The sequence below is a fragment of the Equus asinus genome, chromosome 12 (genome assembly GCF_041296235.1).
Source record: "Equus asinus isolate D_3611 breed Donkey chromosome 12, EquAss-T2T_v2, whole genome shotgun sequence".
NCBI lineage: Eukaryota > Metazoa > Chordata > Mammalia > Perissodactyla > Equidae > Equus > Equus asinus.
The window spans coordinates 42,873,725-42,894,075 of NC_091801.1; the positions used below are offsets into that span (position 1 = coordinate 42,873,725).

The following is a 20,351-nucleotide window of genomic DNA, read 5'->3' on the forward strand; positions in this document are numbered from 1 at the left end:
TGGCAACAGATGTTGGTTCAGGTGCCAATCTGGAAAAGAAACAAAAAAAATCAAATGAATTGCTCACGTAGGGCACGCAAAGCGTCTAACTGTGAGGTGCAACAATGGAAAAACAAACTTACTGGCCTCCTGGCAGGAACCTTGTTCTTTAATGAGCACAGGCCTCGTGCTTCACTGTCTCATCCCCTGGGAGGATGCTGTTTGGTGCGATAGAGGATGAACTTTCCCTGCAGAGGTAAACATGCATTTGTTCTTATAAAATCAGGATTCTGCTCTCTACTTTCATATCTCAGTTGTCAAATATCCACTGTGATTATAATCATTTTACTATTATTTGAGACAATTTCAAAGGTTACACAATATGCAATGAAAAGAATGTCCTAATTTGTTCCACAGTGGCCTGAAGGGAAAGTCACCAGACAACAGGCGGGGAGGGAAGGCTTACTTCAGCAGCAGTTTGAACAAAGGGATCTCGGAGGACCTGACGTTTTGAACTGAAACGGAGTATAGAGTAGGAATATGTGTGTGGATCCTGGGGCGGAGATGAAGGGTGACTGCTCAGTGTGCTGGCAGCAGCAGTGCTTGTTCTGTCAGGTGGTTCTGAGAGTTTGCGTTAAACATCACTCCCTGGATGTCAACTGTAGTCATCAGACGAGATCGGAGACCGAGAGGTGAAGGGGTGTCTAGTTGGCGAGGGGGAGTTAACAGCTTCCGTTGGAAATATGTTTGCTTAAGGTGCCTATAACATACACCTGTAGCATTATAGCTCAGAAATAAGATCTGGACGGGGTTTTTAGACATCGTCATCATAGAGATAACAGTGGAAGGCATTGAAGCAATAGAAGAAATGCACAAGAGTACTGAGACAAAGTAGGGTCAATGGAGAGAATAGGGCTCACATTGAGTCCTGAGCTTTCGCAATAGTGCTGTGTGAGAAGGACCCTGTGAAGGACACCAGGGAGTGTGAGCTGGTTCACAGGCAGTCAGCAGCCTGAGATGTCGAGAAACCGAGGACAGGGAATCATTCCAAAAGACAATCGTGGCCCAGTTCTGCTTTTGTTCCAAGTATTAGAAAGATGCAGAAACACTCTTTGCATTTAATTATGGGGAGATAGCTGTGATATTATCAAGATTGATTAATACACAGACCATTGGTGATTCAGTAAGTCTGAAGTGTGGGGGAGTGAGGAGATGGTAATTCCATGAACACTGATCCTTCAGGTTCATTGTGAAGGGGAAGGAAGACGTGGGGCGAGAACTAGAGAGAAATGGGTTCAGGAGAGGCTGTTGTTTCAATAATGAAGAGATTGAATGAGTGAAAGGAATTCGATGGGGGAGGGGAGGGGAGGTTGCTAGCAGAGAACATGACGTTTGGAATCAATAATAAAACTTCTCTAGAGAAGAGGAAGAAGGGAGACAATTAGGCTAAACCAAGGATCAAGATGTTATTTTCAATGGAATCAGGAGAGGAGTCACTGATGGTTAAGAATGGTGGGATATTTGTAGACTTTGTGGCAGTGAGCTCAAGTATTTCTTGTGATGATCTAACTCATCAACATAGTAGGAGATGATCCCATTGGTGGAAAGTGAGAGGAAAGGCAAGAACTTTTTAGATTCGAAAGGCTCGGTGAAGGTCTGAAATATTTATGAAGCACGGAAGGACGCGTCAATTATCAAGGCACCGTAGGATGTCTCATCATTTTGAAAGCCACTGGGAGATTTGTGACGCCACAATTAGACCTGGTCAGTGTTTTAATCACGTGCTGCGGCAGATGCAGCCACGAGAAGGGCGATCCAGTTTTTGGAGTCAGCTGGGATCATCAGATGCGGTAAAAGGTTGGAGGGCCGTGAGCACGTTTGTTCCTGGTGCATATGTGCTGACATGAGTAAGTGGAGGTGAAACATCCGTAAAACAGAGGAGAGCAGAGGGCTGATATTTGGGAATTTGGGTCAACGCACTGAAAGTTCCCCTGAATTAGGAGCAGCTTAATATGGGGAGTAACTGTGGGAACTTGCTGAAAGGAGAAGAGTCATGGTGAGAGGGAAGAGTGTCTGATCGTTCATCTGAGGGGACACCCAGGTACAACTTGGGTCTGGGACCTACTCCCTCAAGACTAGCACGTTTCGAAGTTTGAGATTCAGAGACAACAGAGGTAGGTTTACACTCTAGCTCTTCATTTTGTAGCATGGAATTTTGGGGTATCACTAAAGCTTTCTGAGCGCAGGTCACCTCACTTGTCAAAGGGGTAACACCTCCGGAAACCTCAGGGAAATATTATATGAGCCAATACGTGTATTTCCCACTCACTGGGTTTCAATTCGTACTACCAGACATGGTTTCTCTATTCAGGAGCTCGGGATCTAAAGGTTGTACCCCACCCCTGTTCCTGACACACTGCATTATTCGTCCATGCCGTATTTAGAATTATTAACGTTGATGTGGGTAGTACTTTGGAGGTGACACATGCTTTAATACACATAAATTGTGAGAAGAAGGTATAATCCTGGTGATGTTAATTACAAAGACAGATCTCCAGACACCATTTCACTAAGATATGTGAATATTACTGAACGCAAACACAGGTTCATTACCTGTTACACTGAAAGGCCCAAAACTGGAAATGCCAGGCTTGTGGCAAGGAAAGAGGTTTATTATCAAAAGGCAAGCAGACTAGGAGATGGGAGATAGAACTCATATCCACCTCCTCGAAGGGAAGAAGATAGGGGTTTTTATCTGGGGTTTTAGACAGAGGAGGCAGCTTGTGCTGGGCTTTTAGGCAGGGGAGGGGGAGCATGTTGCCTTGCTGGTTGGTTCCTTCCCGTCAGCCTGCACTTGGCCTTGAAGGCTGAGATTTTTTTTCCTTTGACTCTCCGGACTTTTCTGGTTAGTTTTCATCTTCAGCCTGCATTTGGCCTTGTGAGGCTGAATCTTGATGTCTGGACCTTTACTTCCTGGGAAAGACAACTCGCTCGCTCACATACTAGGGAGGGACAGAAAGATCTGGTTAGTTTTGAACAACAGTTGATTATGCTGAGTATGCACAGTTGCAGTTAGCAAAGATTATCTCAAAGGTTTTTTCTCTACTTCTAGTCCAGGAAAGATTTTTTAACCTCTTCATCCTCAGTTTCAGGAAGAAGTCAACTAAATTACTCCCCAAATTAAATTCCTGCACTCTGCATTTGCTGAGCCTATCTGCCCTGTTGGGATCGTGGCACACACCAGTAGACTTATGACGTGTGTCCTCCTGCTTCTTTCCTGTGTGAGGGCTCTTTAGTCCCTGATATGCACAATGAGAGTCAGTGAACCTTCTCACACGATGTGAGTCCTTGACATGTTTCACCCACCATTAGGAGATCCCAAAGTGGCCTGGCCACATGTCCAAGGCCATGGAGGGCAAGTCAGGGTCAATGTCCTCATGTTGCCTGAATCCCACCTGGAGGAGAGCCAAGATAGTTGGGGATGGGTGTGTCAGGGAGCAGGGGGCAGGGTACGGCAGGGAGGGTGGGGGCTAGAGAGGGCTGGGGCGGGTGCTGGAGAAGAAACGTGTGTGCACCTAACCAAGAATTAATGCCTCAGAAATTCCAGAGCGGTGTCCTTGTAGAGACAAGAATTCCCAAGTGATAATTGTGAGGGTTTCCTAGGATTTGGTGTTAATCCCAGGCATTAAATATTAATTAAATAATACTTCCAAATGGGAGGTCTAATTCAAGTTTAAAAGGCTCTGAATATCATCTTACCTACAAGTGGGGCTATTACTGTCTTCCTTATGAGCAGCAGTGTCCAAGCCTTCTTACCCCTAGCCCTGGGAGAGGAGAAGGCTGTCCTGTTTGTCTCAGGTCACCTGCAGGTGCATGGGTTGGGCAGGGTCACTGGCAGGTGTATGTCTGGGGGGGGATTCATGACTGCTGGTTCTAGCAATGTTATTAAAGCCTGGATTCTCATGGCATGTTTCTCTTTCTTTGCTTTATCTGCTTGGTTTTCAGACTGTCCCTGGATGAGGACACAGAGGGAGACAGGTGGGGCTGAGCTCCTGACACCGACACACAGGTGAGTAGGTACTTGTTCACACTCCTGAGCTGGTCCGTCTTTGCCAGCTGGGCAGATTTCTCCTCTTGGCCTTGATCTTCTAAATGCACCAGGAAATATTAGTGCCCTGTCCTCACATGGCAGATCAGGGAGTCAAGAAACTAGCCCCTTCCCAACATTTTCACTAATTGATTCATTTATTCCCTTCTCCATTCAGGATGCTCTTGCAGAGAGGAAGTGTGGGAGATGGTGGCTTTGTCCTCCGTCCCTTGGTCTCGGTGTGGGGAGGATTCTCTCTCTAACTGTGCACGGGAGGCAATGGGCTCAGGCCTGCGGTGGACACAGGCCACAGACATGAGTGAGAGCAGAAGCACATGAGGACCCAGATGTTTCACCAGGTGAGTTCAAGCAACCCAGGCTGACAGGCGCTGGGGTGGAAGGTGTGCAGCATGGGGCTGGGAGCACGGAGAGGGCTGGACCAGAGGGAGCAACGAGGAATCGTTTCTTTACTTTCTCCACTTTCAAACACATTAAAGTTTTCATAAAATTTTGAAAGATTCCAAAAAAGGATGAAATTCTCTTAGCAATCCCTTACCACGCTTGTTCACAACCACCCAGTTTCCCTCTGTTGTTAACCCGTGTTCAAGTTTGAACGCTGAGTGCGCTGTCTGCAGAGTATTATTTCCTCCTTTTGACTGTGTGTTGAGGAGAAGGAGCGGAGCAGACGGAATCGAATATCAGGTGCTGGTCAGCAAAACGGCAGCCTAGAGAGCGCCCATGCCGACAGGCAGAAAGGAACTCAGGCTCCCAGTCCAAACTGAATCCCAACCATAGTCATGTGAGCAACATTGGAGCAAATCCCACCACAGCGGAGCCTCAGCTGAGGCCAAAGCCCCAACTCCATAGAGACCTTGAGGCAGACACCCAGCTAAGCCGTGCCTGGAGTCCAGGCCCACAGCAATTGTGAGCTATTAGATATGGTGCTTTCTAAGAGCTAAGTTTTCGAGTAATGTTGCCAGAGAGGAGCAGATAGCTAACACAGTCCACCAGGCCCCAGGCCCTGGCCCTACCATCCATCCCATCTGCTGTTCGCTCTTCCCAGGCTCCCTCCAGCCACACTGGCCACCTTTCTAGCCTCCTCTGATCAAACTCACTTCTGCCTGTGAGTCTCTGCCCAGTGGTGCCTCCTCCCCGCCACGCTACTCCCAGACTTGGGCAGGGTTGGCTCCCTCTTCTCTTCCTGGCCCCAGGAGATGTCACCTCAGTGAGGCCTTTCAGACTCTCCCACCCAGTGACTGCCCAGCCCTCCCTCACACACTCTTCATTTTCGGGTTAGCACTTGTTCTTTTCTTTCACATGTCCCTGCTTTTGTGCATTTGTCCTTCTCTCCTCCAGACTCTGAGCCCCCTCACAAGGGACCACTTGGTCATTTTCAGGCCTGGACTTGGGCCCCCCAGGGCCCCTGCTCAGGTGAGTGTCAGGGCATCGCTGCTGGTGAACAGATGGGAAGGTCTCGAGCCCCTCCTTCCTGACTCTGACCAGCTCATTCCCTAGAGACCATCACAGACAATAAGAGGCTCATGTGGTTTCTGAGGCAGCGGCGTGGTCAGAATCTAAAATGTTTTGACTACAAATTACTTCTGGGTACCTGCATTAATTTCCTAGGGTCACTGTAACAAGTTGCCACAAACTTGGTGCCTAAAAAAACCATAAACGTCCTCTCCTCCAGCTCTGGAGGCAAGATTCTCAGATCCAGTTGTCGGCAGGGCCGCGTTCCCTGCAGAGACTGCGGGGAGCATCCACTTCACGCCCCTGTGGCTTCTGGTGGCTGAAGCTTCCTCAGCTGGTGGCCACATCCCTCCAATGTGTCTCTGTCCTCACGTCGCCCCCTCTTCTATGTCTGTCTTCTCTTGTGTGTGTCTTATAAGAACAGCTGTCACTGGAGTGAGGGCCCACCTGGATCCTACAGGATGATCTCATCTCAAATCCGTAATTTAACTACAACTGCAAAGGCCCTTTTTCCAAATAAGGTAACAGTCACCAATTTCAGGGGTTAGGATGTGGACATATCTTTTGGGGACCACCGTGCAGCCCACTACAGTATTTGAATAATGTCTATGAAGTTTAGGGCTCATTTTATTACATTTCCCATATTTCCCTAATTCTTAGCTGTTTTTCCTCTTATTGCTTTCATTAATAAAAACAAAAACAAAGAATGCATCCCTCTATGTCAGGCATCTGTTGTCACAATAACGAGCATAATAAACCCACTTCAAAACATAACTTGGGTAGAACAAAAAACCTGTTACTGACCATTTCTGCACAGTCTCGGGGGTAGCTGGCTGCTTGCGCTGGTCTCGGACGGGCTCTGCCGAGCTCTGTTGGGCTCACTCAGGTGTCCGCATTCAGCTGGCTTGTCAGCTGGGTGCTGGCTGGTCTGGAATGTCCTCTAGGGGGAGTGAGGCATCGCTCCTCCACATGGTTCCTGACCCCCCAACAGGCTACACAGACGTGTTCTCATGATCACGACAGAGGGGAAAAAACTCCACAGGCACACACAGCTTCTGAAGGCCTAGGGTCAGAACTGGCACACTGGCACATTTGCCCACTCTGTTGACCAAAGCAGCTCACAAGTCTAGGCCTGTTTCGAAGGGCTGAGTTGGCAGACGCTGCAAGTCACATGGCGAAGGGCACAGAAACCGAGGGATGTGAAATATTGGAGCCTCCGTGCCACCCATCCACAGCAACTTCCTACACCCAACCAGGAATCTGCCACTTCTAACAGGGTTCATTGAAACTCTTCCAAATGCCGTTTCAGTTAAGATAGAGGATTCAAACTTTATTAGCTTTTTAAATACATATTTTGCATCTCATTTGTGAATGGGTTTCTCCTCTAATTCAGCAAAAATATGTTTTAGTTTTCAAAACCTTGCTGTACTCACCTTACAAGGCTTGAACAGCTGTATAATGAGCATCTTATTACATTTAAATGATAAAGAAAAACTCAAGTTGCTCTGTAGTCAACATATTCCACATAATAGCCAAATTCCCAAAGAAAATGTAAACTATTGTAAAATATTGAAATAGTCAACAGCATGAGGAACTGTGGTAGAAGCCTTTACTCCAATGAAAAAAAGGACATGAGCTGCACCTGACGTATTTTGTGACACTGTTGTGTCACAACGGTGCAGGATGAATCAGCACAGTGGAGAGTGGTCATCTTGCTACATCTGTTCTAAATAACAATACAGATGTGACTGCAAACCTCAAAAATCAGTGCCATTCAGCCAAATTTAGTCATAGCCTAAGTCAGCTTTGTCGTTCTCAAGCCTTCTGATACGAGAGAATGTGGGATGTAGGGAAAGTTGAGAGTTGGAGACAGGAGTCAATTACATTTAAAACTATTTCAACATTACAAAAAAATCTCTGACCAGGTGAACAAACTGCTGGATTTTATCCCAAGGCCCTTAAGGAGTGCAAGCAAGTGTAGGGACCCTGATGGCTGAGCTTCATTAGCTTGATGGAAAATGCTTAAGATCATAGCTTTTATGGATTAATCTAGGATCAGAGTGGCAGCCGCTAAAGGGAATATTTCCAAATTTGCTTGAAGCAGAGGACCATCTCTGGACCTCACTGTCACATAGCTGCAACTGGCTGAAGGATCAATAATACAGATGATGATCCCTGGGAGTAAAGACCACACCCTCCCCCAGGCTTTCATATGATTCCTGAAACAGGGTTTTATCTTCTTTCTCTCTTACTTTCGTGATATTTTAACAATTTTAATAACTGTAATTCATGTCTAAAGCTAGTTATGATTAGTCTCCTCCCAAGATATACAAGATGATGCATATAGTTTATAGGTATTCACTTTGGTTCTTTTCCAAATCTGCCTGGTCCTTACTGAAAGAGTTTTTCTTTTTCTTATTTTCAATTCCTTCTTTTATCTGTTTAATCACTTACACATATTTTATAGTTTATTGATTTGTTTAGTGCTAGCTGTTGCTGCAAAAACGCAATCAGTCTCTGTGCCACATATTCCTTGCAAACAGAAATCAGATCAACAGGTATTTGGGGCTGAGTGGTCTTCCTTGTGCCTATTTGAGTATACATCTTGGATCCTCCTCCTCCAAACCCATACTGTTCTCTCCATTCTGCAAGGTTGAGAATGGAGGATTGTATTTTGGAAGTTTACATCAAGTAGGCCTGAAAGTGACACATTCCGTAGGCCAGAACTTGGTCATACGGCCATAGCCAACCATAAGGGAAACTTGGAAATGTAATGACTCCATCTCTGAATCCGAGAGGAAGATGAAACACACTGAGAGAACAGCTAGCCAGTCTACACCACATAGTCTCCGCCCAATAATTCGATTCTGCTCTTCTTGACAGATTAATGATGCGATTTGTTTCTGTCTGCGGCTGACATCATGATAGCTTGCTTCCTCTTGTATTTTGTTATTTTAGATTAAAAGTTTCCATTTGGTGCGACTTTATCTCAGAAATCCTGTGTCGTCTGAGTTCCCAGACCTCATAAGTAAAGCAATACAAATATTAGCACAAAAATCCATGTGAATGGAAGCATGTGGTCATAAAATGTTAGGGGGAAAATTTTTTTTCTACCCTTTCCACAGCCAGAACTGAAGCAGACAATATTTCTTTTCATTTCCTATTGAAGGTGGGCATTTTCTTTTGGTCCACATTTACACGGAGAGCAGAGATCCTTTGAAAGTCCAGGCTTCATGCTCAAATCTGTTTCTCAAATTCCCACATCCTATGTGACCATTAGCACTCAAGCCCTTTGATCACCACTATCAACAGTTGCCACAAGCACGGCTGAAGCATCGGTGCTCCCTTTCAGCCCTAGTGTAGAACTTACACGTTGTCTTGTGGACGACTATCAGCCAAGCCTTCGGTCACCACTATACAGACGTGCCTCCTGGCACAGCGGCTGTGTCAGCTCTCACTTTCCACTCCAGCTGTCCATTCACTCTTTGTTTTTGGAGCCGAGGTGTTACACTTTCAATCATGAGCATTTCAGTATACCTTTACAATGATGTTTGCAATATTCTAAGTGCTTTTGTCATGAGAGAATTTTCAAAGTCCCCTCTCTTCTATATTCCTGAAACAGAGTTTTATCTTCTCTCTCTGACTTTTGTGATATTTCAACAATTTTAATAACCGTAATTCATTTAAGAATGTCGAAAGTGAGTTATGATTAGTCTCCTCCCAAGATATACAAGATGCTTATTATCTGTTACTTCCAGTTACTCCACTGCCTCCTGTCTTACACAATTTTCTTTTCCATAATTTTTTATATCTCCAGAACTTGGGTAAACCTTAATTGGACTTACCCATGTATCTAACAGATTCTTCGATCCCCATTGGATCTAGTATCCTATTCCCTCCTAGTGTGGAGACTTCCCTCCTCCTAAATGACACCCTTTGTAAGTTCTTTTATGAATGTCTATAAGTGGTAGACACCTCCTGCCTCGTGGTTTCTCTAGAAAATGTCTATTTCATGCCTACTCTTAATGGTAGTTTACCTGGGGTTGGAATTCTAGAATGATAGTTAATTTTTCTGAGCACCATGAATATATAATATTATCTTTTGACATTTTATTGATGTCAACTTTAACGTCAAGCTTACTGTTTTTTGTAGTTATCCTGTCTTTTTTCCCCGGGCTGCTTGTAAGATCTGACTCTGAAATTTCCTTTAGAATATTTCTAGGTATAGATTTATTGTTATTTATCCTTTTGGGGGGTAATTATACTTCTGGGATCTAACGATTTAAGATAAGTCTGGAATATTTTCAATCATTTTCACATCATATATTGCCTCTTTCCTTTCCTCAAAGACATTCCATTAGATATGTTAGACCATATAGTTTTATCCCACAAGCTCATTAAACCTTACATATTTGTTTTTCACTCTAATCTGCATTCCCTTTAGTCCTTTCTTCTGGTTAACTAATTCTATCTTCAGTTGTATCTAAACTGTTATTTTACCCGTGTAAGGTGTTTTAAATTTTAATAAAACTTTTGTTTATAAAATTCTACTTTTTTATACCTACCCCTTCGTGGTATCTTATTTTTCAGATTTTAAGATTGTGTCTTAATCATTGAAAATATGCTTTTTGCAATTTATCATAACACTTTTATAAATTCTTAGCATTCTAAACCTACTTTCAGTTGATATTAATTACATTCAATCATGTTAGGTTTTTTCATAATGGGCCTTATAACTTGGCATCTTTAGCTCATAATTTGTCATGCTTTATCTATGGAAATACTGTGCAGCTTGTCAGAGTACAGAACCAAGAAACCAGAAGTCAAAGCCAAGCACCATGGGGAAAGCAAAACAAAAGCAAGAAAAAAACCCTCCAGAGAGTAGGGCTGAGCCTACATCAGAGAACTGCCAGCATGCAGCTGGGTGTACCTCAGAATTGCTGTAGATACACAGCATATGTATCTGACACTGTATCACTGTTACAGAACAATTTTTTTTTTTTTTTGCCATCTTTTTAAGTGGGTATATCAGTAGCAGTTATCCAATGCCTGTATCCCCATAGATGTGTATGTTTGGAAGAGGGGTGTGGCTAGAGGGGGCAGAAAACTTACCTCTTTGCTTCACAGGTCTTCATATCAAGGGTAACTGTATCTGAAGAACTTAATCTGGCCTGGATCTGATTTAGATTATGAGATCCTGGGCCTTGAACCGGACCCAAATGCTGTAATGAAATAAAATTTTTGAGGGGTCTTGGGAGAAGGTAAGTATGTTTTGCAAGTGAGAGGAATTTAAATAATTTGTAGCCCAAATGCAGACTGTGGTGTTTTTAAAATATGTCCATAAATCCTTTAACACTCTTCTCATTGAGGGCAGTTTCCGTGTCCCCTTCCTTCAAATCTCAGCTGATATATAAGTAACTCACTTTTAACAAATAGAATACAGCAGATGTGATGCTGCAGGACTCCTGAAGCTATGTCATAAAAGGCAATGTTGATTCTGACTTGTTTGCAAAGACACTTGCTTTTGGAACCTTGGGGCCACCATGCAGTGGAAATCCCAAGTCACGTGGAGAGGCCAAATGCTGGTGCTCCTGTGAACCCTCACTGAGGACCCAGACTACAGCCAAAATCAACTCACAGACATGTGAAGACTCCTCTGATTGATTCCAGCCACCAGCCACGGAGTCACCCTGACCTGTCAAGTCTTCACGAGCCTGTGCCCCAGACACCGTGCAACATGTAGAACCTTCCTCCTATGCTTTTCCTGAATTCTAAACCCACAGAACCCATAAGTATATGGAAAGGTGGTTTTCAGCCAGTAGTTTTGTAAGAATTTGTTAGCTAACAATAGAAACCCCAATATAGGATTTGTAAATTTATATTTATACTAGAAGCTAAAACTTCATAATGCTTTATCTTGAAACTGTTGTGTAGCCTGGGTGTAGAGTTTCTCTTGCTACGGAAATGCAATTAATTTAGAATATACTTTCATATTTATTTTTCGGCTAGACTTTTCCTAGGTACAGTTGTGGTGGACACTGAAGCCACACCAACTGGATGGCACACATTTAGTGACAAATTCTTAGAGGAATCCCAGCTGGAGTCCAAGAAAAAAACAAAGACTTGTCTGTCAACTCCCTGTGTTTGTGGGTTTATATTTCAGCCAAGTTTTTCACTGAGGGTTAGTTTTACTGTAGGGGTTTCATTGTGAAACACGGATCCTTCAGGGTCCCAGTACAGAGTTCCTCTTCCTGTAGGGATAGTAAAACCCAATCCTCTAGGTTCTAGAGAAGCTCCCCACCCATCCTCACATACCCATCAACTTAGGGAAGCGGTACACCAGCCTCAGCACTGGATGCTCATTGAGCTTGTTCTGAACTCCTTCTTCTTTGTGGAAAACGAGGCATTGTGCTTTCCTTTATATGACCTCAATTTTGCAGGTACAAGAATGCTTGATATAATTTGTCTTGCATATCCAGGCGTTTACAGTGGAAGGTTTTTCAGATTAGCTACTCATGCACAGTGCCATGCCTTATTTTATTTTTTGTTATGAACAAAAAATGGTGCCTTTAGAAAACATAGATAAGCATGTGGAAAAGATACAAAATTTTCATAAACCAGACGTCTATATATTACATTTTAAAGAGTTTGATCGATAGATTTTCAATCTTTTTTACTATGTATTTGTTCAAATAATGATAAATATTTTTATTTTACCAAAATTAAGTAATATCAGACACAGTGCCTTCTAACTCTTTTTACTTAAAGATACTTCATGGCTATATTGTCCATGTTATTAAACACAACATTTATTAAATACTCATAACTTTTACTGCCTCTATTTTGTACTATTGGATTACTTCAAATATTTTCTGTTAGTCTTCTAATATTGGATGGTTATGTTTCAAATATTTCAAAATTAAAAGATTTGTGATGATTATCTAAATATTTTCTGATGTGTGGTCTATGTTTTGGCTTATGGTACCTGCTTGATTTCTCTCCAAGGGGAGGTGGTTTTGTATTTTAATTAGGCATGCATCTTCATTATGCACATCAATTTATATAGAACTATTTTAACCCACCACCGAACTTGATTGTCACGGTAGATGTGCTGCTTTAGTCAACTGGAAACAGAGTAGCTAAATCCCAGATACTCTGGAGTTGGACTGTCCAACACAGTAGCCATTAGCCACATTTGGCTATTGAACACTTGAAATGCAGATAGTCTGAATTGAGATATGCTGTAAAAGCCGGATTTTGAAAATTTAGTACAAAAAAAGAAGATCAAATATCTCATTACTAAGTGTACACTACGTACATATTGAAATGACAATACTTGGAAATATTGGCTTAACTAAAACAAATCATTAAAATTAATTTCACCCGTTTAGTCTTACTTTTATTTTTAGTGCTTAGGGGACTGCTGAAGGGCCAGATGGTGAATGGGAAGTTCCTTTTGATGGCCAAAGTACACAACTTTATTCCAAGTGGAGACAAAGGTTGGGGTTACAAGCTGAACAGGTGAAATCCAGTCACATTCGTCTCTCCATCTGACGTTGGGAATGGATCCACAGAATGGAGATGATGGTTTCACCCAAGTATTTTCGCAATTAGGAGCTCCCTTAGGAAATAAATGCATATCTAGCCAGGAAAATAGTCCATTTTTATTCTGGTCTCACGGATATGTACAGGAGAAGAAATTAATAGTAAAATGGTGTGTTCATACATTGTTGTAGACTTTCAAAATACGTTTTTAAAACAACAATTTAATGAAACACATTTATAGCACTTTTTCCATTCTTGAAACTTCCAAAAGTGACTTTTTTCAGATTGAAAACAAAAATGAATTTGCCTCAACTTTTGTTATATTGTTACTAATGAGATCAGAGTGAAAATTATGTCTTAGAAACATAATATCTTAAACATAATAATGATAATCTTGAACATAATAAAGATAATATTAAACAGTTGTCTTAAATTTACCAAATAAATAGTTGTGCTATTATAAGATAATACTATTCCTATTGTTTCTCTCTTTCAGGATCATATATGTAACTTCAAAATTAAATCATCCCCTTTAATTTTCTCTTTTCCACGGCCCAATATTTTCTCACAGGACACAATGTGTTATCATCATCTACCCTAAGTCTATCCTATTGCATTAGTAAGAAAAACCAACTTAACAGCAGCAGCAACGGATCGACGAGCATCTAAAAGCTACGGTGCCTGGCAGCACATTGTGAAACCCTCTGCCATGTGCATTATGGGTACATCAGCCCTTTATGTTCTCACAGAAACATCTTTATATCTACAAGTTTTTGCTGCAACTATCTACTTTTGTTTTCTAGCGTAGTACCATTCAAACTGCAATACCTGTTTTCATTCCATTTTCCAGAATGCCTAGGTACAGTTTTTGAAAGCACATTTTAAAAAATGTACATTGAAAACTTCTATTATGATCTTTTTTTGGAGTAGTGCACCTTTTCTCAAGTATTTTTAATTATTTTATATTTATAAAAATATATTTTGTAAATATCAAGTACCCTATAAAATATATGTATATTATGTTATTTAAATAGAACCTAGAATACTTGACATTCAACAAATATATACTGAATGAATAACTTTTTTGATGACTTTGGCAGTCCTTAGTGGTTGGCTAATCAATTTCCATCCCCAAGGATGTTCTGCCTCTCCCATCTACCAACTGTAGAGGCAGGCATAGTTAAGTCTCAGTGCGTCAGCCTCACTGCCCTTAGAGGGAATCAAATGACACAGCTATGGATAATAAGATGTATATGAAAGTCTGCAAGGGGTGGGCATGAGAAAACTTTTGCTTCCTATGAACAGGGCAGCTATAGCTTGAACCATTCTCCCCGCTGCTTCCTGCCCTTTAAGGTTATTCTTACTGAAGCCATGGTGATCATCTTAGGGTCTTGGGGAGAGGCCCTGAGAATTGCAGATACAGAAACTGCAAGATTATTGAACTGCTGTGGCTATTACCATCACTACCAATTCTTCTTAGGTGATAAAAAATAAGAAAAAAACTCTAATTTGTTTAAGCCATTGCTAGGCAGAGTTTCCTTGATAATGACTATGATAATAAATAAGACAATGACCAAGATGAAAGTATTATTGAGAGCCAGGTTGTAGACATCACTCAAACACAGTGACCGCACCAATTCTTTGTTTTATCGCATTGCCTCCTTTTCCAGTCCTCTTTTCCAACTCTGCTTTCTTGGAAGGGAATTCACGAGCTGTAATACTTGAGGACATTCTCCTCTGTAGGTTTCAGGATTTTCTTATCTGCCATATTCACCACCCGTCCAGGAGCAAGACCAAAGAAAATCTGCCTTGGGTCCTTTCGAGTAGTAAGCACTTTGAAGAGTTCATCTTTAGTAACGTCAGGTAAAATATAACCATACTTCTGGGCGAGTTCAAGTCTTGCTTCAGGAAATTTGGCCGGATCCGCCAGGTCACCACGATTCTTTGCATCAGTATAATACGGCACCAGTGCTTCAGGTGGAAGCATTCGTTTTGGAATGGGTTGTCCACGCAGAAAGAATGGAACAGGTTTGCAGAGAATTTCTAAAACAATTTTTAATTTAAAAAAAGAGAAATGCAAATGTTGACTATTTTATTTACATGATGATTTTCTTTTAATAATGGTATTTTATAATCATTAATTTTTAAATATGACCAAGATGAGAACTTAATTCCAAGAACTTTTTTAATTAAATAAGCTTGTTTTAAGTAAACAAATGGAAATGCTTAATTTTCAAAAGTTTGTATCTTGAAAGTCAGAGTTACTCCTGGGTTACCAACCATTAGTGAGTTTCTAGACATAGGTAACATTGTATTTAAGCCCTGTGTTCAAAACAAAAACAAAACCTTTTTATGACCTACTGGCTGAGGTCTATCAGAGGACAGAGCCCCACCAGCCACAGCACTAATAAGAAATCCTGAAACAGAAAACAGAGGTGTCGAAAGGGCAAGTCAAACAGCCATGAGGACTTTACAATCCTCACATGCAGCCAGCATGAGACAAAGAGGGAGAGAAGAAAATGACCGCAGAGCAAGCTTACCCAGACTTCTGGGATCACAGAAGGCTGTAGTAACGACACCACCACTCTCTTCGATTGCAGCAATGGCTCGTTCCGAAGCCAACTGTACTTTCGCCTTAAAGGTATCAGCACCCTGTAACACGTCAAAATAGTCTGTGAGTAGCTAGCTTGGCTACAAGTAAATTAACTATGGCAAGCTTCCTTTTTACACTGTGTTTTCTCCTCCAAAATGCCCACAATGTAACAGCAATTCCTACTTCAAAGACTTCTGCTTCGAGGTCCTATCAAATAACATCAAATTCTTTTACATTTTCTAGGCCCCCTTCTTTTACCAATTTTCCTTCCCTGTGAGCAGAGATGACTATATTTTCACTTGATGTATTTCGTAGACACCAATATAAGCACCCATTCCCAGTACTTCGGTAATAGTTGGCTGTTTAACCCTCCTAACAACCCTATGACAGAATTATTGCTAAACCAACTTCACAGATGGGGAAACTGAAGCACAGAAAGGTTAAATAACTTGCCCAAAATCACAAAGCTAGGATTCTAACCCAGACAGTCCAGCCACAGTATGTGTTCTTAACCACAACATTACGCTGTAGGATACAGATCATGACTTATCTTCCTATCCATCAATAAGCAAGAGGCCAAGAGAAGGTTAAAGAGGGGGACGAGTGGGCTAGAATCAGCGAAAGAATAAAATATCTGAGCTTTGGAGGGGTCACCCCCTCTAGGAAAAAAGGGAGCAAAGGACAACAGAAATTCACTTTGCATTCGTTATTGACTTTATTACAGCCTCTAAACTGACAGAAAATAAGTTTACCTTTCCCTACCATGGTCAACACTGAAAAATGTAGTCCTGAACTTTTTTAAGTTCTACTTTTGATCACTTCAGTTAGGATGTGCTATATTTTAATTTCAAAACAGATTCTGACAAAAATAAAAAGATGGCATCATTACCATTCTTTATGTAGTGATAAGAATTTTTTCCTATTTTGGTGTGGTTGAAACAAGCTGGCTCCCAATCAAGTTCCTTTTATTAATTATGAAGCTTTAATATATTTAAAAAATATTCCATCAATTCTAAGATACACTTTTTCCATCTATGATACCGACCTGCATTTTAATAATTATGGTACGTTTGACTCAATAAAGTAAGGTCTTGCCATATTATTTGTGATTTTTCTTTTTTCTGCTGAGGAAGATTCACCCTGAGCTAACATCTGTTGCCAGTCTTTCTCTATTTTGTCTGTGGGTTGCTGCCAGAGCATGGCCGTCGACGAGTGGTGTGGGTCTGTACCCAGGAACTGAACCCAGGCCACAGAAGGGGAGGGCGCCAAACTTAACCACTAGGCCACAGGGCCAGCCCCTATAATTTGTGATTTTTTAATTACTATTCCATAGATTGCTTGACCACTCCCCATCCTTGGACATTGGGGTTAGTTTCAGTATTTTAAGTATTATAAAAGCATTTTTAGGAATGTCTTTCTATCAGTTAGGTTTATTTTGTTTTTCCTTGAAAACATATCTTTCCAAATTGGTAATTTTATGCTGAAGGATCAGAAAGTCTTATTATCCACTATTTACTACAAATCTGAAATCAATTTACAGAGCTGTAAACGATGTGGAACTGTACTTACACAACCACTGCCCTGGTGTCGTTTTCAGGATTAGTTTTGTTAGTTTAATAGACACATACCTGTGAGTTGCTGGGATGCGCAGTTTAACAGCTGAAGAGGTCACGGATTTTTCCATGTCAATTTACATGTGCATTCCCTTATACACCCAGAGTAGGATACTGAGACTTAATCGCATATTTGGTAATCTATCTTCAAATCATCTTATTTGAAAATCCTTTATCCATAAGGTTTACTTTTTCAAAGGAATCTAAAAGGTTTTTCCGTAAACATATGCCTCCCTCTAGTGGACACTAAGTTACTCACACAGTTACATTACTGACAACAAGAAGGAGGAGTAGTTACTTAACAACACGTTTATTTGCTTATGAAATTCCTGGCCAACTTCTATAAATAGAAAAGTCCTTTACTGCGATTAGAATTGGATTTGATCCCTTTCCTCCATAAATACTGAGTTATTATCATGAGCCAATATTTCCAATATTGCAAACATAGGAATGAATCACAGTACCTGCTCTCAAAGAACTTACATCACACTGAGGAAGACAATGAAAAATAAATGCATTACTTAGTAATAAATATCAGGTGTTCATATATTCAAAGAAAAAAATACTTCGGGCAGAGTAATGCAGACAGAGTACGACTATGGGGGAAGCGGGTGGGGGCTGAGTGTTCCTTTATAAAAGAAAATCAAAAAAGACCTTTCTGATATTATCAGATCTGAACAGAGAACCAAAGGGAGGGAGGGAACAAGCTGAACGGACACACGGGAGAAGAGCATTCCCGGACCATGGGAACAGAGGCCCCTCAACGTCATCATGCTGGCTTTCTAAAACCACAACTGAGTATAAACACAATCACCACTATGTAATGGTTATAACAATTCAAAAGGGATAAAAACAAAGGAGGCAGAGTATAGATTATATGAAAATCAGAAATAGCCTCCTATCTAACTCCAAAAATACTAATCCAGACTTACCTCCTCTACCAGCTGGACACCATAATCCCTTTTATATGGCTGGATGGTCACACCTCTCCCATTGACAAGCTGGGTTAAGTCAATAGGCTGAGTAGGATCAACTCGACCCAAATCAATAAGATACTGCAGCCTGTTGAGACTCAAAGGCTGATACTGGCGTCTGAAGCTACAAAACAAGAGAGTAACAGTTGGAAAACTCAACTCTCTTCCTCTAAGTTCTCCAAATCAACTTAAAAGTTTTGTTCTCTATTTTCCTCCAACAATTTAGATGGTAACAAAATAAGACCCTCCTGACTACAACAGAAACGTTATACTGCTTGATTTTTGGTAATGAAACAAAACCAGTATTTCCTTTATTTTGCTAAAAATAATTTGCCTCTTAAGCATTTTACTTCACTCATTTACACAAATCAACAAACAAATTTGGGGAAAATTTAACCCACTATCTGAATTATGCATTAATGGAACTCAAAGTAACCATGGTAGTTGTCATTTATTGGGTAATCACAATGAGCCAGGTTTTTATATATATTATTGCTAAGCCTCTAAACAACCAGGAGAGCAGGCATCATTATCTCCATTTTGCAGGCTCAATGTCTGGGCTTTTTTCCCTACTATTCCAAACTAATGGCACGACTAAAGATACTTCAGAGGAACAGGGGCAAAAGTTTGCTTCAAAGTGACTATCAATTTCTACCAAGCTATTTTTTAGGTGATTCTCAGCGAAAAACAGGGCTTTCTACTTTAAAAAGCAGAACAACCTACCTATGTCCTTCATTAAACCCGTATTTTGGGATTCGTATGTAAAATGGAGTCTGGCCTCCCTCAAAGCCCAGTCAGGGCTGGGTTCCTCTCTGTCGTTCTCCTTTATCTGTCGCCTCTGCCACATCTTCTACCTCTTCTCCGCCCCCTCGGTCGTCTTTCCTAAAGGAAAGAACAAAGTTTTATGATCTACAGATGCCTTTTTATAAACTGTATCTCATCTTTTCGCTGTATATCTTTTGTTACACTATTTATTCATCCAACCAACCAGTACTAGCTAACACTACCTTGTGCCAAGCACTGTCCTAGCTGCTCTAGCGTCCAAACACTCTAAATCAGCATCTTTGCCTCTGAAGATGTACCTAATTCTTGCAACCAAAGTGCAAGCTGTGTTTCAAAGGCAAACTTCCAAGGATGGGATGGGGATAAGGATTCTACAACAGGCTGGAACGGAAAAAAACCTAGAGTTAAACATCCACAACAAACAAAGCTTACATGATAGTTCAGAAATTTTATTTTGGAATTGTAAATATGTCATTGCTACCCATATATTATTTTATTTAAAGATTAATTTTTAATAAAGAAAACATTTTTCTTAATTTACTTCCTGTCACTTCACGAAGGCAACGGACTGATTTTCAAAATTACAGTACGTCACCTAACAGCTTTTCTGGCTGTATTTAGTGATTTGAAGAGACATCTAACGGAATAAATCAATTCAACTCTTTCCCATGAAGCTATACTGGAAAAGTCCTTCATTTTAATTCCAATTTTGAACGGGACAATCATTTTGCAGTGCGACTTCGCTCCTACGCCCTAGCATAATTATGCTTTTAAGTATAAACCGTATTACGAGTTGAGACCACGCGAGAAGATTTTCCTCTGCAGTTAAGGAGAACTGGGACTCAGAAACCCTACCTCCATCCCAACACCCTCTGGAATAAGCAGTCCCCGGAAAGCGCGGGCAGTGCAGGGCCGCTTCCATCGCCCCGTGCGCCAGCGCTTGCCCGCAACGCCACCAGCCACTTACCAGTTTCCTGGAGCCCGGATTCGGCTTTCAGTTGGCCAGGCTAACCCGGGGCAGGGTCCGGAGCAGGTCCCGAGCCCTGGACCCACGTGGTCTGGGACGCTGCTTTACGGCTGCGGCCCCGCCCCTGTCGCAATGCCGCGAGCGCGCCAGCGCCCTGGACTCCGGCAGCGGCTTCGGAAGCTTTAGAAGATTGACATGTCGGTGTTGCTCTGCCTTTTTTTTTTTTTGGTAAATTCGCTGCAGATGTCTTCATGGTTTGAGAGATCGTGGCTTGAGCCCGGGCCTGAACGTCCGGTGTTCTCTTCCGCCACAGCAAACGCGCACTGCAAACGCTGCAGTC

The 20,351-nt window shown here is 41.7% G+C and overlaps 1 pseudogene; it reads right to left on the bottom strand.

The window, feature by feature from the left end:
• Positions 1–13,178: 13,178 nt before the first annotated feature.
• On the bottom strand, positions 13,179–20,257 carry LOC139039805 (large ribosomal subunit protein uL15m-like; annotated as a pseudogene).
• Positions 20,258–20,351: the final 94 nt, after the last annotated feature.